We start from the raw sequence: 19,964 nt of genomic DNA, 5'->3' as shown, positions 1-19,964 counted from the left end.
CAGTGATACCTGGGCAATTATCTCTTTACATTGAGTCACATGCCTACCTGTCCACAATTATGAAGACCAAGATATAGCTGTAATCTATAGCCATAAGGTGAGATTTCCATCTTCATGCAATATGAAAAATGTGCCAGACGCAGGTTTGCCCATAAACAAAATTGCTTTTTTCAGCTCTCCCTTTAATGTGAAATATCAATCACTGTGTGGCTTTTATTACACAGAATTTAGCTTTTGTTTTTGACAGATGGCTCGCATTCGGTCTGAGGTACAACTGTATATCATCCTCATTATATACACATCCGAATCGCAGGACACATTTTCAAGAGACAGTAATAGATGGCAGAGAGCACCCGGTGGGATGGGGCTGGTCAGGGAGCGCATACATTGCATGGGGCTGACAGCGAGCCCTGCAGCTCGAGTCTGCACGGCAGCGCCTGCTGCTTGGTGGCCAGCTGCTGTCTGAACGCAGCTCAGCACATCAGTACAAGATGAAGATGGCTACAAGAAAGCCAACGGGACCTCGGGGTGCGCGCACAGAGCGCAGCCAGCGGGGCGCGGAGCCGCTCCGCCCCGGGGGCTCGGCTGCAGCGCGGGGCTCCGCGGCTCCGGGCGGATGGGAACCGCTGGGAGAGCCAGAAGGAGGGAGCGGAGGTGGCGGGGACACCCGGGGCACCTCCCTATGGGACGGGCTGAGAGCCCCGGGGCTGTGCGGGTGGAGGAGAGAAGGCCGCGGGATCTGAGCGGCGCTGAGCCGCGTCTGTAGGATGGGGTTGGGGCCGGGCTCCGCTCCGTGGTGCCCAGCGCCAGGACGAGGGGCAGCGGGCACAGACTGGAGCCCGGGGAGATCCGTATGGCCGTGAGGAAGAGCTCTGTGCTGTGAGGGTGGCACTGAGCCCAGAGAGGTGAGGGAGTCTCCTCTGCACTGACCCGAAGCCACCTGCACGCTTTGTGCGCAGCTGCTCAGGGAGCTGCCTTAACGTGGGGTCGGACTGGAGGAGCTCCACAGGCGCCCAACATCGGTTCAGGGATTCTGTGAGCTCCACAGGTGGAGCAGTGCCTGAAGCTGGGCTGCAGTGCTATGAGAGTCACCAAGATGCTCCAGCCTCAAGCATTCTCACTCTGTTCTCTTGCCAACAGCCGGTGCAGGCACACCCACCCTGTCCCTCAGTGCTAGCCCTACACCATCCTCCCTGTAGTTCTGCATTTAATGCATTTGAAAAGATTTATTGCAACAGCTGTCTTTAATCTGCTCTGCTCTTGAAACCAGGAGGAAGTTATTTCCTGACAAGAGATTGCTGTTCAGATTTTCCATCCCATTTCCTCCATCAGTAGCCCCCCCCCCCCCCCCCCTTCTTGCACCACCCACTACAGACACCTGATGCTCAGCCTCCTGGCTCACAATGCTCCTGCTCCATTGTGCCACTTATCCCATCCCACACCATCACTGTACTCCCTCCTTTGCCACCTGAGATGCACTCAGGACGTCCCAGGAGCCCTACAGAGACCTCAAGTTCACTGTGTAGAGGACATGTGAAATAAGGAATGCAAACTTGCTGAGCTCAGTCAGCAAAATCACTGATTGATGAGGATGGGGAGAAATCAGAGCAGCAACTGCCAGGTCTGCTCCTGCCACGTCTGCTCATTAGCACTGCCAGAATCCCTCCTCGTGCATTGCCCTGCTCCAGACCTTCCCGTTCCATCACCGCTCTGCTGCTGCAGGAAGGCAATCAGCCTTCATCACCCAGTCAGAGCAATCGCTATAATCAGCCACAGAATGAGCAATTTCCCATGCACCTGCACAGAATAAGGCTGTCTTTAAAATAAAACAAATATCTGACAAAGAAATGGCATTTGAAACCTTGACATTCCTCACGCAACCTGAGGCAGCCCTGGGGGGACCAGTGAGCAGTTACACACAAATGGCTGTGATGAGTCCATCAAAAATGATTCATCCCTTTTTGTATTCAGAAAAAAAAAAAAGTTTGAGTTTTCTGCACTAAAATAAAACAGCATCCATGTCACATGCTACAAGCTGCTTGTCTTTTTGTTCTAGCACCGCCATATGCACAGGTCAGTTCTGCATCTTTGACTTGCCTGCATTCTGTTATCAGGACAGAATGCTTGAAGCCACGTGCAGCTAGCAAGGTCTGTTAGACTTCTGTCAGCATCTCATGCACCAAACTGAACACAGCGAGACATCCCAAGCAGGGATGGTTATCTGGGACATGCACTGGAGAACTGCCTTGGAGAGGGTGCTGTGTGTATATATATATGATGGGACAGGAGTCTCCAGAATTTACAGCATGCAAAGGAAAATGAAGGATTTCATGGCCACATGAGGAAACATGTGACAATGCATCCATGTGGCAATGTGACAACATGACAGTAGGCTTACTGGCATGGCTGGTGGGGTTTGAGGAACTTGCAACCCAAGTGCCCACCTGGATCCAGCATCTGAATGCAGCCCTGGACACAGCTCCATGTCTCACCCTCCCAGGTCTGGCAGCTTAATTAGATACTTGGCACCTGACGCTACAGCTCTATCCAGACACAGTTATAACCACAAAAATGCAGCTAAGCCATTTCCTTGCTGAGCCACAGCACAGAGGAGCAGGCTTCATGCTGGCCCCCACACCACAGCCCCACAAAGCAGGGCCCACATGGGCCGGGAGGGCATTCTTCAGTCAGTCTCCCCAAAACTGCTCCAAAATGGGTAAAAGCCACATGAGCCTCAGCCCCAGCACCCTGCAGGTACACACACAAATCTATGCTGGTTTTCCTCAAAGAAAGGGGCATGGATAAATGCATTAGAACCATAGAATCATTAAAGTTGGAAAAGATCTCCAGTTCAACTCTGGCCCACCCCACCATGCCCACTGCTCACAGTGCCACATCTCCATTGCTCTGGATCATGTCCAGGAATGGTGACACCACCACTCCTGGGCAGCTTTGCAGCTTCCCAGCATCAATTCTGGCCAATAGGTGATCCGGGGAGGGACAGGCCAGCTGTCCAACAGACACACAGTGCATTACCTGCAGCTCTCAGGGGCACTGCATTTATCAAAGCAACACCAAGTCTTCAACAGCTTTTCTTCTAATGAAGTGAATTAGAGAAAGTCACTACAAATCCACTTAGCACTGATGCAGCTTTGAAGCAGCGGCTTAGCGTTGCACGTGGGGGATATTTATTTCCCCTCACATAATTTACTTTATTCTCTAAACTTTAATTTGTATAGCAATTGTCTGAAATACAATGCAGATAGATAGGAATTTCCAGACCGTTCATTTGCTAAATGCACACATCAAGGTTACTCCATATTTGCTCTTTAGCACACATGCAGGTTTCCGTAAAAAGAGGAAATTATAACAGTACCCTAAAAGTAATATCCTGAAGTTCTGCTATTGCTTCCTTTCACATGCCCTTCTCACTCAGCTCAAAAGTTTGAGACCCCACATCTTAGCACGTCTCATAGCTATTTGTTTAAACCGAGGAGAAGTGATGTGGTTAATTCCTGGAAATCAGCCCACAGCATGCTGAGTGCCTCAGGGATGGAGGTTCCTGGAGCTCAGGCAGCAGCACATGGGGTGGGCAGCAGAGCCTCAGGACACTGCCGTCCCCAAAGCTGTGACAGAGCCAGGAGAGCTGTCAAACCTCCACGCTGCATCGAGACAGCGCTGCATCGTGCACAGAGCAGCAGGGCAGCCCACGGCTGGATGAGCCCCACACTGGGCAGCAAGCACAATTTCAGTCTGATTTAAGCTTAAATGAGATGTGCCCGGGGAGCCCCACAGAGGGCTGACAAGCCTCAGTTCTGAGCAAGCCCTGCATGCAGGACTGGAATTTGTGCTCCACTTGTGAGCTCACAGCTCCCACCATGCCTTGCTTTTATTTTACCGGAGGGCTTTGTCGTTACCACAGGCAGCTCTTTAAGCATCCTCCAGCTGGCAGCTGCCTTAAGGAGAATAAAGCACAGAGAGCCCTGGGACAGCTGTTCTCCGCTTTCCAGGGCAGTATTGAACAGCCTGAGCCATTAGAACTCCCCAGGCACAGAAGCCCCGCGTGGGGCAGCTGGAGCCATCCCTGCTGATGTACCCAAAACCCACAAAGGTCCCTGACCCCACTCCAGAATCACCCACAGTAAATGATTTACCAGGCTGGGCTGACTTGCGTGCATCATTTCAAGCAAATCAAATAGGAAACACGCTCCCAAGAAATCACTATTGATATATCAAAATGTCTCATTATTCACGCTGTCAGAAAGGTTGGTCCAGGTTAAAAGCTCACCCCCTCCATGAGGCTTTCCTCAGGCTGTGTTCAGCAGAGAGCTGCCCTGCTCCCCTGCCAGGAAGCTGGAGGATGTAAATCTGCCTGCTCCCAGACAGCTGATGAGACAGGTTCCAGAATACTTAAAGTTTTACAGGGGAGAACAAGACAACGACTGTGCACTTGTCTGCATCAATAAGCAGCTTTCTTCCTGCCGGATTTGGAGCACTGTGGGTTTATTATTACACAGCACAGGATTATTACAGAGAAGCAGATGTCAGCATGGCACTGCTTCACTGAACCAGTCTATTTCCCTGTACATGCAGGAGGGTGCTGGAGCAGCCCTCCAGCTCTACATACTTCCAAGCCCCCTCCCTCATATAACCCTGATGCTGGTCCCCCACCACCACGGCTCCAGGGGGAGAAAGCATTTAGGAATCTGTTGGTTCTTGGTATGGGGGCAGCTGCTGAAATTCATTCCCAGTGCCCCATTTGGGGGGGCTGGAGCTTCAGCACACCAACATCCCCAGCACCAGTGTACAGCCTCTGCTCACCTCCCCATGCTCACTCCATCTCTCGCAGTGCAGTCTTCAGTTCCCACATTCATTCCCTAATGCAGACACCGATATCAGAAGCAGGTGAACTGCTCGGTCAACACTGATAACTGAGACACTTCAGGCAAGGAAATAAAATTTCAGCCTATGCAGTGACAGAGCTGAAAACCAGAAACAGAGAGCTCAGTGGAGGCAGGGCTCCGCCAAAAAGCAGCTTGCTGCCTTCCTCTGATTGACCACAATTTATTGGTGTCTGGGCTAAAAACAGCCCACATCGACTAAGATATAAGTCTTTTCATATGGAGATTGATTTAGTTAGACAATAAATTTGAACAAAATGCTTCCTCTGGCTCTCTCCAGCCCTCATCTCCTCTGCTGCCAGGGAGAGGTAATCCAATTTCAGATCTGCACAGCAGACGTTCAGAGGCTTCAGCAGAGAGAGGAAATCATTTCTGGATGCAATTTTAAATGATGTGGTGCGATCTTGGGTTTAATGCGTGGAAAGGCCAGTGTAGATTATGCAGAAAAAATAAATTCTTGATTATCATTAGCTTCAGTGGAGCAATATAGAACTGAAGAATCATGTACAGGAGTGGCTTGAGGCGGTTAAGCTGCACAGTGCCCCCAGATTCCAGCAGCACCCAGCCCTGAGCGCTCAGGCAGAAGTGTGCTTTCAGCCAGGAATCAACACTCTTCCATAGAGAATGGTACCCAAAGCTCTCCCATTGATTTGACAGTACTTCCTTTCAGCACTAGCAACCTTCATGTTGTTTCTTTCCACAATGAAGGAGAAGCATCTGCTTCCCTCTTCAACATTCAAAGTCAATTTTTCTGTTGCTCTTTCTAAATCTGTGACATCAGTGGCTGTGGCAGTGCTCCAGCATAAAGCCAAGGTCAAACAGAAATTAAGAGGTGCCTCTGAGCACAGAAGGGTTATTGAGACAGTGGGGCCACAGCTGGGGTGGGCTGTGTGAGGGCCTTGGGATACACTGGGATAAAGGATTTGGTGGGCACAGCAGCGATGGATTAGGGCTGGTCTTAGTGACCTTAGACCAAGTAACCTCAATGGGTCTATGATTCTGTGAAATCAAGTTTTCTGCTGACCAAGTCTATGGAAAGAACCCAGAGTCCCACGTGTTTGGAGCCCCCAAAACCAACCCTACCTGGTCTCAGTGCCACCAGCAGTGCTGAGCCTTGGGGTGAGCCCCTCCCCCATGTATTTCCCCTGCCTGCAGGGCCACTGCTGGCCTTCCCAAAGCACACACTGTATGAGTGCCAGAGCTTGTGCTGCACAGGGTAAGCGCTCAGCTGCAAGCAGCACCTGCACATAAACAAGTCTGATTTAATGGCAAGCTCCAGTTTGATCAGAAAGACAGTGCCTGAGCTGTACAACAATGGCATGTGGTAAACAAAGAGAATGCAAGACCAGAAACTACTGCCAAAAGCTGAGATGTCAAAAAAAATGTAATTGGAAGAGGGAAAGAGCACCAGGCTGTACTGCTCTATCTGAGCTCTGAAGGCTGTTAGCAGGCAATAACACCAGTGCAAGGATGGCTGGAGATGATTAGCTTCAGCATCACAATTACATGTCCTATTAGATCTTGGAATCTTAGAACCTAATGTGGCATTAGTTGGGTTTTCACTCAACCAGGGGGAAGAGGCTCCTGTGACTCTGCCTTTCCCACTGCGTCACTGCCTTCAGTGCTGCAGGTATCACGTGCCTCACTCTGCTTTCTCACCTTCCTTTATGATTCTTTCCTCCACTTTTTTTTTTTTATCATTTGCTGTTTTTTTCTTTGCTGTTTACAAGGAGCTTTGGCTATAAAGGCAACAACATGCAAATTCATCCCCTCGAATCTGTGACAAAAATAACAATGCCTCTCTATTTGTAGCACAAATCTGGAACATATCTTCCAACTCCGAGCGGTCAACATGATTACCTACTGCAATTCTCCTGCTTCATGAAGAAGCCAAATAATGGCTGACTGCTGCTTAGAAATAGATACCACGGATTCTAGGGAACAGTTTACCCTCTGACTTTGCCACCAGCCCCAGCTTCCATGGCAGTCCTCGTCCAGCAGTGGATTCAATACCAGCACGAAGGTCAAGCTGACAGCCCACCTCGGTTGTCCCCTTCAGAAGCCAGAGATGCCCTTCTTTGAAGCTTTTTTCCTTCAATGGAGAAAGGCGTTTTACAATGCTGTTCTTCTCTTCAAGTATTTTGTAAAAGATTGTCAATCTTTCCCACAGAACTCATCACCCTCAGGCTCTGTTGTCAGAGCTGAAGCCACAGGCACTGCCTGCTGTCAAGTAGAGCATCCTGGAAGACCTCTCCTCTGGGCCAAGCTCCTTTCCAAGGTGAGGACAGTCATGACAACAGGGAGAGAGAAGTAACAAACATGGAAAAAAAATAGTTTTACTCCCTACAGGAATAAGACACATAGCATTTAATATCCTGGCGCCCTAATTTCAGCCAGATAAGGACAACCTGGAGAACAGAAAAACTGCTGGGGAAAGTTTGCAGGAGAAAGTGCCCAAAATGCAAGCAGATGGGGTGTGAGCAAGAGGCAACCCTGAGGTGAGCCGTGGTTAGCAAAGAGAAAGGCACAAGAAGCACTTGTTCTTAAGAAACAAACGTATGGGGACTTAACGCCGTACAAACCACAGTAAGGGCTAACACGACAAGCTGATTTCTGAACTCAGTGTTTTAGCTACTGCCCGTACTGCAGCTTGTGTAGGTGCAACTCCGCTGAGCTCCCACCATGCTTTATACTCCAGTTTTCTGCATCACAAAATGTCTCCCATGGGAAACTCACACAGGAACACACCAAGGCATAACGTACACACACACCTGCCATTCCCAGCACTGACAACTCCTGAGTCAATAAAATACCTGCGATGCAAAATGGAAGATGCACGAGCATTGCAGCAGGGCTTCAGCCCAGTGTTCCCAGGAAATCCTTGCTGTATTTCACAGCACTGCTATTCAGTCCCCACTGCTCAGGAGGCACTGCGTTTTTCCTTGCTTTCTGCATGCTTTGGTGTCACTCAACCTGGTTTGGCCCAGTGAGGCCTTACTAATAAACATTTACCTTGTCTTTCATCTTAAGCCCTCTGTTTTTATTTCATTTTAACCTGGCCAAACACCCCGTTTGGCAATCCCTTACAGCACACTGTCTCTAAGACAAACAACCTCGCAGGCCCTACGTCCACCCAGACAGGCGGCACAGGCCCAGCAGGCCGAGTCTCCAAACACCTTCATTTCTGAGGTGCTCCTGGAGCTCGGACCACAGACTGATGCCTTCCTCACGGCCCAGCAGTGACAGCAGCGTCCCCTCAGCCCCTCCATGACGGAGTGCCAGGCTCTGTGCCCAGCTGCTGCAGCCCATGCTCAGCTGTTCACGTGGCATGGGGTTAAGCTGCCCCAAAAAGCAGCATGCAAGCTTCTAAATCAAAACGGTGCGCTCTTGAAAAGGATTAAGCTGGAGTGATGAGAGCAGATGCTGTTTTTGTGATATGTAAATATATTACATGCACCATTGCCCTTTCTTCTCCCCCTCCAGAGCCTGCAACTCCAACTTTTGTTTGATTTCTTTAGCGGTAATGACTTAATACTCTAGCTCAAGTGGCTTTTTTCTTTTTTTAAAATAAAAGTCATGTAATCCTCCCAGCTTAGCCTTTTAATTAAAAAAAATATGAACACTGAGCTCAAATAGGGTATTGACTACCACGACTCCCTGCAGAGATGGAGTTACCCTTGAATAACATGGAGAGCTTTTCATGCCATTAGGGCTGTGAATGGAAACACCTAACCTCCTCCCACATGTCCCCTCTCTCCCACTTTTATTAGGGGAAAAGAACTTCGGGTTGCTGAAATAATAAAATAAACAACAAGGCGCAGCTGGAAGGCCCCTGGTACGGCCACAGCACACAGCTGGGTGCTGCAGGGCTGCACTGGGGGACAGGCACAGAGGTGGGATGAGCTCCCCCAGGCAGGCAGGGACCCTGGGCATGTGTCCCCACAGGGCTGCAGGGCTTCCTCTGTCCAGGGCAGAGCCCACTCGTGTGTGTCTACATGAGCCACACTGTGCTGCAGTGTGTCCAAGCCTACAAAAAGCCAAGAGCATTTTAGTGAAGAACATATCAAGTGCAAGCTAATATGAGGAAGCATTATCTATCACTGCTCAAGGAGGGAAAGCATGCTGCTCAATGCAGAGAGCACAGCTCCTCAGGCACAGAAAGCTCCTTGCTGCTTTCAAAACCTCATACATGGCATCTAGAAGTAATTTAAGAATTCCCAGCTGTGGATCTGCTTTGATAGATCACTGTCATAACACCACCCAGCTCACAGCAAAGCCATCTCACATCGGGACTGCCCGTTTTCTTCACCTCAGCTGTTTGCTCCCTGCTCCAGGCACCATTGGGAGGGACCAAGGAGGCTTCTGCCTCTCAGCATCATCAGAGCACTGGCTGAGTCCAAACAAGAACTGACACGTGCAGGCCAGAACTGACCTTAAATCCCCAACATTCAGCACACCAACCATCAGCTCTGTCCCACATAGCATCTGGGGGGAGAGGAATGGAAGGGGCAAGGAAAGATGTACAGACTGCTTCCTTCTCCATCACAAAATAGAAACGCGATGAGAAGAAATTGTGGTTATCCATCAGCTACAAGAAATACACATTAAAGTCACTCTTTGACATAAAACAGAAAAACTTGTAGCACTAAGGACCATTTCTCCATCCCACCCAAATGCCTTGTGGCTGTTCTGCTCTCTGCTTGGGGAGAGAGAGAAAGTCACAGCTATTTGTTTCAAATGGCAGGAAACAGAAAGTGCTCAAGTGCAGGAAGAAAAGCCCAGACACAACTCATCAAGCTCAGATCAGAGAACAGTTACAAACATTTTCTGTTGCTGCATTTTGGAGGCCCTGTAAATCTTCAGCAGCAGACAGCATGTTCCTGTGCCATCTGCTGCAGGGTCACTCCATTACTTGCTGTCTGAAATAACATCTCAGTTCCCTGCAGGATTTTTCTTTTTTTTTTCCTGAAGAGGAAAACCCTATGGGTATTCTGGGGAAATCCATGCGCTGGCACATTCTTGCAGGTGTAGCTTCTCCTTAATTATAAGGTATTTGCCATTATAGAAAGTAACACTTGAAACCAAACACTTAATCCTGCAAAGTTAGAAATGGTCCTGTTAGATGGATAAAATGTTAAGGCAGTAATAAAAATCAAAATGCATAAAATTGACGATTTCCTCTTTTCCATTACAGCTAAGATCTCTTTAAAAGACAGCAGCAACTGCAGCACATGGCAAGCTGCAAGGCCGTGAGTTCCCATGCTTGAAAGTGAGGCTGACGAAAGCATTGCCAACCATGCCCCCAGTGTGGAAAATGAATGTGCTCTGGTGGCCACCAAGGGGGTCTTTCTACAGGCCAGGGGTGCAGGAGCAGCCCATCAAGACACAGTCTCTCCCTTCTACTAACAGATAGGGATTCCATATTGAGATAAGGATCCTAAAATCAGTTTTCTCTCTCCAAGCTGCAACAGCAACCAGGGCAGCACCCAACTGGAAAAGCTGGGAGAAGGAAACCCAGCACCGCATGGGGAGGTCCCAGCTGGCAGCAGGGGGCTGCTGGGGTTCTGCATCCCTTTCTCTCCTGTGGCCAGGCCTGGGGGCACCCCATGGGCACACTGCCAGCCCCACATTCTCCCACATACACGCTTCAGCAGGAGAGGAAGGGGCTCTGCACTGCAGACAGGGTCAGATCCATGCTCCTGCAGCCATTGTGAGACAAGCTTTCCAGTTCAGACAGCCAATGCCTCTCTCTCCTCATAGACTCCCCACCACAAGTATCTCAGCAGCCACAGCACAGGACTGTGAGATGCTTTTATCTGAAACAGCCCAGCACCCTGGCAGACAGCTGGATCCAGCTCCCCTGCAGCAGGGCAGAGAAAAGCAGCCGTAATTCCCACCCAAACACCACTTTAAAAGACTTTGAGTGCACATTTTTGCTCCCTGAACTCCAGCAAGAGCTGCTGCATCCATATAGAACATGAACATAGGTGGTGGGCTCCACATTTTATACTCTGAGCCCACAGTAACAGCAGTGGTACCCTCCTCCCACCATTAGTCCAGGTGGACCATGAGCTGCAGAGTTTCCACATCACCATCTCCTAGGAGATAATTAAATACTTATTTGTGTACTTGGTCTCCTAGGAAGAGCCAGCAGCAGTAGCAATAGACAGAAAGCACCAAGATGGCCAGCTACACCACACAGCTCACCTGCAGATTCAGACCAGCACTCTCCCCAGTGCAGTCACCCAGCCCTGTGTATGGGCTCTGCAAAGGAAAAGCGCTCAGAAAGCAACCTGAGCACCAGAGCTCATGGCACAGCACTGACAACTGCTTTCCCAAAGGACCCTAGAGGTCAAGCACCTCCGAAAGGCACAGAGGGAACTCAGTGTGCTGCAGTGAATGCACCAGAGCACCTTCAGTCACATTCAGGCAGAGCGTTTCTGCCAGCCACGTATTTCTGAAGCATGGTGAGCAAAAAAATGCTGAAGCAGGAAAAAAAGAAATTAATATAGCATAGTTAATTATTAATAGATCTGTATGCGCTTCCTCTATAGTCCCAGAAGTCAACTCATTTCCTTGAGCGCTGCATGACGGACTGCTGGGGTTCAGCATTTTGAATTTGCAGTGCTTTGCAACGCCTGATGGCCCGTCTTCATTTCTGACCTGACCCCACAGGACAACCAGCACTGGGATGGGCTCATCCCAGCCTCATCCTCAAACTTTTCAGAGGGAAAACTGCACTGGCCACCTGATCACAGACACACGTCAGCAGCTCCATGAGGAGGCAAGGGAGCTCCGTGCCAATTGCATTACATAAAGAAGGCCCCAGTTAAAGCATCAGTGACGCTGGATGCTCAGGAGGGAAAAGCTTTTCACCTCCACACACATAAGCATATTTTTTTTCCCAGGCATTCTCTGAGTCTTGAAGTTCAAAAAGCCCCTATAGCTCTCGGTGCTGTGAGCTGTTTGTGCTCACGTTGTGGCTCTTCAGTCTCCTTCCCTGCCGCAGGGCCCAGAGATAAGTGGGAGCACAGATGAGCTGATTACCAGCGCAGCCCCACCACCAGAAAGCTGCTTTAAAGGCTGCTGCCTCGCAGGGAGCCTCAGCCCTCCTGGGCCCACAGCTCCGATTTACATCAAAACATAGGTAATAAAAACTGCCCTAGCTGTCAGCTGGCTGGAAACACCCACCGGCACAGTCAGAAATGCTGTGCTCTGTCCTACTTTTGGACTTAAAAACGTTGGATGAAAAACAAGAGGGAGGAAATCATGCATGCCCATTCCAGACAGGGGCTGCCCTGAGCAGCACAGCATCGCCAGCCTGCACTGCTGCTACACCTGCAGGGCACAGGTACCAGCACTGGGCATAGGTGTTTTATTCCCATTATTTTAAAGCACTGAAGGAAATGAGCCGTTGGGAAAACCAAGTGCTAATGAAGTCCTAGCAACAAAAGTAGCTGAGGGTGCTAAAGTAGCTGCCAGGGCTGTTCGCAGCCCTAGGAAAAACCTCACCAGCAGGAGCAGGCTGAGCACTGAGGTGAGGAGCAGCAGCTGTGGGCTGCTGCACAGTGAGGATGTCTGGCTGCCTCAGCCCTGAAGATCTGCAGACCTCAGGCTCCTACGCCTGGGAGGATGGTTTGGACAGCCTCATAGGTTTTCTTGATTTTGTTGAGATAAGAATTATACAAGCATAGAAAGCCAATTGGGTGCTGTGTACATGTAAAACAGCACTGTGCCCTGAAAACCCAACACCAGGCTTGCTGCCCCATCAGTGTTTTTTCTCCCCAGCAGCAATACTGAAGAGGCACAGAGTAAGTTTTATCTATTTATTTATGGCACCACAGAAAGGGGGCTTTTACCATAGAAATGCTATTAGGCTTCAAAAAAGAAGCTGAGCTACAAGTGGACTCTAGCAGCACCAGGCTTCTAAGAGCTGCCAGCAGTTTCCCAAAAAGACCACATGGGTTTTTCTCCAACCACTCTTATGCACAAGTGTTTGAGCCAACAGTTACACTGCATGCACCAATAAAGCTGAGACCCTCTTGGTGCAACATACCTCATGCATCATTGTGTGAGAGCCAGCTTGCTTGCACCATATTTAGGGAAGGCTTCCAGGGCATCGCACAAGGCAGTTCCTCCATCATACAGGGCACCACAGTGTAAGAGCAGGCACACAGCACCCTGCAAGGCAGAGGAGAGCAGGGAAAGCAACATGGCTTCGGGCTGCCTATACTATCAGAGAGCATCACAAACAGGGCAGCAAGGAGCCAGGAGCTTACAGTGACCTTGTCACAGGCAGAACCCTCACCAACCTGGTGCATCCAGCAGCATCCCAGTAAGGGTCACATCTCTGGCCACCATCAGCCAAGGCAAGGAACACAGGGCCAGAAAAGCCTGAGCTCCCTCAGAGACCAGGCAGACCCACAGCAGATCTCTAACTAGAAGGAGTGCCCTGGATGGAGCTTAAATGGAGCCCAGCTCATGGGTGGGGTGGTGGAGCAGCTGAGGATGATTAGGACTTAGCATTGCCACATGTGTATTGAGCTGCTCTATGCTGGGAGCCTCAGGGTTAGAATGCTGCTGCTAGCCCTGTGTGCTAAGACAAGCAGAAAGCTGCTGTGGGATCTTGGGGAGCAGATGTTTTTCTTTTCCTCACTTTTTTCCTAGGAGCCCTCAACTTCATTAGATTCTCAACCACGGGTTCTTCAGTCCCAAGGCCAATACCACTACCTGTTCCCTCTGCTGAGGGGATCTAAGTGGTGATTATAAATATTCAAAAGAATGGGAGTCACGTGGATGGGGCTGGGCTCTGTTCCATGGTGCCCAGCATCAGGACAAGGGGCACTGGGCACAGACTGGAGCCTAGAATGTTCCGTATGGCCATGAGGAAGAAGTTCTGTGCTGTGGCGATGTCAGAACCCTGGTACTGAGCTCAGAGAGATGGAGGAGTCTCCTTCCGTGGAGAGATCCAAGCCCACTTTGTGTGCAGATCCTCAGGGAACTGCTGTAACATGGGGTTGGACTGGGAGAGCTCCAGAGGTCCCTTCCAACCCCTATGGTTCTAGGATTCTGTAAATCACGTTGTTGGAGAAGTCAGAAGTAAAGAATGGAACCTTTTGGTGTCTGTACCACAGGCACTTGCTGCCTCAGCACCTAAACATCTGCTCTCCTCAGCTTGTTGCTTTTTAGAGCATTTCCAGGCCATCATGGGGGACACGCTCAGAAGGGCAGATCCTGGCGATGAATTGACTGATGTGCTCCTGAGCCCAAAGCTCCATGCGGATGGTGGGCAGATGAGGATGGGAGAAGAGATGGTAGTGACCAGCTCACAGATAGCTGGTGGCCAACAGCAAGCCTGCTGTTCCTTCTGCTGAGCAGCTGTTTGGGCCAATGGTGAAAATAATCACCTGAGGGGTTAGGAACTGCATGACAGTGACAGCCCCAAGCCGTTCATAGAATCACAGAGTCATTCGGGTTGGAAAAGACTTCCAAGATCCCCAAGCCTGACCCCAGCCCACGCCACCATGCCCACATCCCTCAGGGCCACATCTCCATGGTTCTTAAACACCTCCAGGGACGGTGACCCCACCACTGCTGGGCAGCTGTGCCACTGCATCTCCACCCCTTGGGAGGAGCAGTGTTTTGTGTCACCATCCACCTCACCCATGCCAAAGCTGTGCCCAGTAATGCACAATGAAGCCTTTGGGCAGTGGTGACTTGAATGTGTCGAATCTATTGCCCTTCACCTGCATACACAGACCCACTGAACCAACTTCACACCTGGAAACCCCCAGATGTATGTTGAAGCATAATTAGTCTAGCCACTGTCTTTGGTCTTTTTGTCACAAGTTATCTGCCTTGTGCAGGCAAAAAAAAAAAAAAAAAAAAAAAAAAAAGCATTCATTCAAATGCTTGTATTTCTTATACTCCTTATACTACAGCCCAATTGTACATCAGCTTAGTAATTTTGAATCTGCATATCCACCTAAAGGCTAACCCATTTTTAGGATTAAAGAGGAAAACAAAAATAACTCAGTAGCTTCCAGCCAGAAGAAAAATATATTATTCACTTCATTAATCAAAATCTAGGTCACTCACCAAATACACACACTCTTAAGGAAGACAAATTAAAATTTTCTCTTCGCAAAAGTCACTATTTGATAAATGTGGATTTGTGATTTGAACACCGCCCTGCAAAGATTTCGGCACCAGCAGCTGGTTGCTGGCAGTCGATCCTCTGGGCACCCTGTGAGCACAGGTGTGGGACGGGGAACGTGCTGCTGTCCCCTGGGGCTGTCCCCACTCTTAGCCCCACACTTGGCCAGCAGTCCCTGTCTGAAGGATTGCATGTGCCCACTTATCAGCCAGAGCCTGCCTGTCAGAGCCCTCTCGAGGACTTTCACTGAAACAGGTTCGCCAAGTAGAAAATAAATGGTTTATTGAGGCGATAGATAATAGATTCTGAGTGGCCATTAATAACTGAACTAGCTGTGTTAGCACTACATAACTCGAGACTGGCCAGTAATTAATTAACGACTCACCTGAGTTCTGCCCACAAAGCAACAGAGGCGTGATATCAAACTGAAATGCCCCTGCAGATGGAAAGGAGGATGGCTCAGACCCGTCCAGCCAGTGCCTCCTCTCGGCAAACATTGGCAAAGGCCAGATCTGTAGCCTTGGCGAGATGGCACCGAGTCCCCTGTGTGCTGAAGGCAACCCTTACAAGGTTTGTTGTGTTATTAACTGAGAGGGATGCTGAGGCATATGGCTGCTATGGACGTGCAATTGCTCTTTGGGCTTCACCCTGGGTTCCCCACCGCTCACCAGGTGCCACTGGTCACACAGCTCCAGCCTGACCCATGCTTTGACCACATAACCTCGTTGCCCAGCTCCTGCTTTGTTCAAGCCCAGTGCAAGATAAGCACGTTATTTAAATCACATTCTTGCTTCAACTCTGATTCTTTTCTGATATACCTCCATTCTGTGTGCCCTCAGCACTGCTCAACAGGCACGAAGAACAAAAAGCAAAGCAAAGCCCAACACAGGCTCTGTGCTTCAGTCCAAGACTCTTTTTCTCTGACTTCTTGAGCGAATTTGAAAGATCAGGCTAAGAATCCTAATTAAATTCACAGTTTTCAATGCTCAGGTACTGCCAGAGATTGCTCTGCTCGGTCTTTCCGCAGGAGCACAGAGGAGCTTTTGAAGTTTTCAGGACTTCTCTTCCTATTTTCATTCCTGAAAGGCACTTTCTGTTCTTCATTCTGTCAGATGTAGACTCCAGGCACTCAGCTTTTGCAACTCATACAAGTTTTTTGCCATCAGAGCTGACTCAGTCTCAGAAAAATAGCAATAACTCAGAAGTTTCTGTTTTCCCTCAGCCCTTGTTTTTCTTAGCTGTCTCCTGGGCTGACTTTACTTTTATGCAAATGCTATGTGATTATGCAAAAAGATCTAATTAGATTGATTGATACTGTCATACCAACAAAGCCCAGACCTACTTCCAAATCCCCACGAAGCGCAGGTGCCAGGCAGGGTTATCATTTCAGGGGTGTTCTGTGGGGACCTTCTTTGCATTCATTATTGTTGCAGAACCTGGGCCTGCTCCCCACGTGGTCCTCGTTGGGGATCAGATTTTTTTAATACGAGTTTTCACCTGTGGCTTTGAATTATCTCATGGTTTTTGGCCAGCGCTGCCGCGGTGAGGGCAGCAGCACCAGTGCATGGCTCCAGGCCCAGTGCTGCAGCCCAGCTTATGATTCCATCACTTCAAACGCCAAGTGTGCACTGAGCCAGACCGCATCAGGGCATCTGCAGCTGTGCTGAACTGGCTTGATAGTTTCTGTCCGCTGAATTCTGCTTCCACACCTAAATACACCGAAAATACCTGTGGAGGTCAATGTTTGTGATGGACAAAAAAAAGAAATGCCCAGAGCCTGCAGAATTACTTCTTTCAGCTACTTTGCTCACGGTAAGGCTTGGGGCGATCTGGGAGCCGTACCGTGCCTGAAAGCCCTGCCAAGCTCTGGAACTTGCCCCATTTTTCAGAGATACGTGCTGGCATGGACAGGCTATGTCCCTGGGTCCCAAGCTGCCCATGGCCATGCCCAGCTCAGAGCCCCCCACAACAGAACCCTGCACAGCTCACACACCTCCCAGCCCTGCCCATGGTCTATCAGTGTGTCTGGTTTTCTTCCCAGCTGACTGATTTCTCGTTTAAAGCCAAGTTTCTTAATACTTGTTAAGATGCTAGTACATTCTATTTCTGCTACTGCAGTGCTGAAGATCATCCATCTCTTCCTCTCTAAGAAGAGCTGTATTGATGCTTCCCAGCTCAGCATTACCGAGCATATTTCTGGTCTTTATCCTGACATTCCCTTGGCATATTTCTGATTTTTGTACTGACATTGCTAATGAAAATATTAAATAAAATTGGTCCCTTCTCTTGTCTGTCAGAAAATTCACTCGTGACTCCCTCCAGCCTGCAGCTCCCAGTAACACTGTTTTTCATTTCTCCTTTAGGCAGTTATTCATCTCCTTGGTCATATTATGGCTTTTCATTATTATCCATCTTCTCCAATTTAAGTCATAATATCCCATCTGGTACAGCAGCAACTGTTTTATATCTTTAGTCCCTGTGTTTAACATAAATCATCCTTACTGCAAATGGAGATAACGTATACGCTTTGTTTGGGCCAATGGGAAAATTACCTTTAAATTCCATCCATCCTCAACATGTAGAATCTCCACTTCTCCCTTTGTTCTTTTTTATGTTAATGACCTTTTTATTTATAGGAGCACTTAGTGTTTAATATCCTTTGTGAGATGCAGCTGAGCCTGCCCAGAGGCTCTCCCTGTGATTCCTGGCCTTGGGACAGCAGTTGCTGACCATCAGCTCTTCCCCTCTGTTGCAGAAGATGCTGCTTACCCCTCATTCCTTTCTCAGGTGGATTTGCACTTTTTACCTTCGGACCAAATTTCACTCAACAGTAGCCCTGTGGACTCCATCCAATTTGTTTTTTGCCTGCATGCAGCTGAGATTTTCAAGCCACCTCACCTAGCAGACCAGCTGCATTTTTACACGTGTCCCTTTGAAATTCAAAGCTCGGTCTCCTCATTAACAACACAGCTCCAGCTGACCTCATCAATTCCCTCAAACACACGGTAATTTAAGGTGAGATGACTTATGAGTGCTCCGTGCACTGCTTTTCTCAGAGACATCGGTTCTCCATAAAGCTCTTCTCTTTGCTTACCCAAACACTCAGAAGATCATTATCTCCCATTGATCAGCATACTGCCAGGGAAGTACAGCATCTGGCTGCCACGCTCCAGAGCAGCACTGACTCACCAGTATCTCTGCACCTTTTTTTTTTTGCCTTACTTGTCCCTGGGAAGATAAGGATCTTTTACTGATGCGATTCCCCTTTGGCCATCTGGGGGTGATAAATGTGGAGGCTCCCACACAAGGGCTTAGAGCAGGTTCCTGTGTCACCCCACAGAGCATCTTCATCTGCTCTCATTCAAAGCAGTTCCAAACAAGAAATGAGGACTTGTCTGTATTTTCCATCCTTTCTGTTCTTGTATTCTTCCAGCGTTCCCTTCATTACTGCATGCACCTTCCCATCATCCTGAACTTCACCCTAGTGCTCCTGAATGGTCCTTGCACCCGCAGCACAGCTGGTGAGGACTCCTGTTGCCCTTTCTTGATGTTACTGCTGTAATATTTAGTGCCAGATCTGTTGGTTTGGCTTTTTGCCCTTTTTAGGTAATTTCTCTTACTGAATCGGGTGCCTTGCTTTCTACCACAGCTGTTTCCTCAGCACCACCACCTTATTTTTTCCGCCCTTGCTATTCAACCTTCTTTCTTTAGCCATTGCTGTTTGCTATTGTTACATGATTTCCTATGTCTCTGGATCACAGAATCACAGAACGGCCCGGGTTGGAAGGGACTCAAGGATCACGAAGCTCCAACCCCCACCACAGGCAGGGCCACCAACCTCCACATTTCACAGCAGCCCAGGCTGCCCAGGGCCCCATCCAACCTGGCCTTGAACACCTGCAGGGACAGGGTGCAGTCAGAGACATGAAACACCAGTAAAGTAATATCAGAAAAAGGAATGTGAAAAAATAAAATGCCTAATGCCCCTTAAATATTTTGGAAGGAATATTCTAAATGGAGGGAGCAGGAGCTGTTAGCAATGCTCCTTAGATTTAATACTGCATAAATATGCTGATTTTTGCTTTCATCTTATTAATTTCAATTGCAAACGAAGCAAAGCTTTCACTCATTTTCTTTTATTGAAGGAGATCAAAATATATCCTGTGTCCAGCAATTAAACAGTTTGTTTCTGAACTCCATAAACTTTAATATTCCACTCGAAATGCGATGGTAGGAGGCATGTTAATTGCGAGTGCTCTGACCACGATTTTTGCTGGGCTTCAAAATGTTGCAGCAACTCATCAATGCCATTTTTGACATAATTAAATCTTTTGGAGAAGTGAAAATGCAGAACAACATCAGATTTAGAAGAGAAGGGACAAGGAGTTCAGGGCTTCCATCGACACAGTCCACAGGGCTCCAACAAAGCCCAGCGTTTGCTTTTTGTTGGGGTGCTTCATCTCCCCGCTGACATTTATGGCATTCTCATAAAAGCTTAAAAGCTCATCTTGTAGTGTAATCAAGCTAAAAAGTCGCGCCATCACAACGCTGTGATCGCTGATGCAATATGTTAGAGGCGTTCAAAAAAAAACATATGTTCAGTCTGCTATAGAGAGCAACAGGATGCTGTAACATCAAAGGCTGTAGTTAAATCTGTCATAAACAGTAATATTTTATTTAACTCCAGGTAAAACTCAGCTGACAAAAATACTTTATGGCTGCCTATTAATGTGAATAGCAGCCATGCATCATCACTAATGCAGGAAACAAATCAGGCAGGCAACTGTTTAATAAGAAATATCTTCTGGGTTGCGTTCATCTTTGTCATCTATTGCTTCAGCTTTATCTTGTGTGCAGGTGCGTGCTTCGCTGTGCTTGTTCGGGATATTTGATGTCACTGCTGAGTG

General features: G+C 48.7%; 1 long non-coding RNA gene across 1 annotated transcript in view; it reads right to left on the bottom strand.

Annotated features, from left to right (window-relative positions):
- The window catches only part of LOC116234620 (uncharacterized), a 110,008-nt gene extending 96,012 nt beyond the window's left edge, over positions 1-13,996 (bottom strand). The window contains exons 1-3 of the long non-coding RNA XR_016467202.1: positions 13,214-13,996; positions 12,958-13,082; positions 4,822-7,170 (exon numbers count right to left, since the gene is read on the bottom strand). This is a non-coding gene — a long non-coding RNA (uncharacterized LOC116234620). The remainder of the gene's footprint in view (positions 1-4,821; positions 7,171-12,957; positions 13,083-13,213) is intronic.
- Between the last annotated feature and the right edge of the window lie 5,968 nt (positions 13,997-19,964).

The sequence above is a fragment of the Phasianus colchicus genome, chromosome 5 (assembly GCF_987193195.1).
Source record: "Phasianus colchicus chromosome 5, bPhaCol1.hap1.1, whole genome shotgun sequence".
Taxonomy (NCBI): domain Eukaryota; kingdom Metazoa; phylum Chordata; class Aves; order Galliformes; family Phasianidae; genus Phasianus; species Phasianus colchicus.
This window is presented reverse-complemented; position numbering and strand designations above follow the sequence as displayed.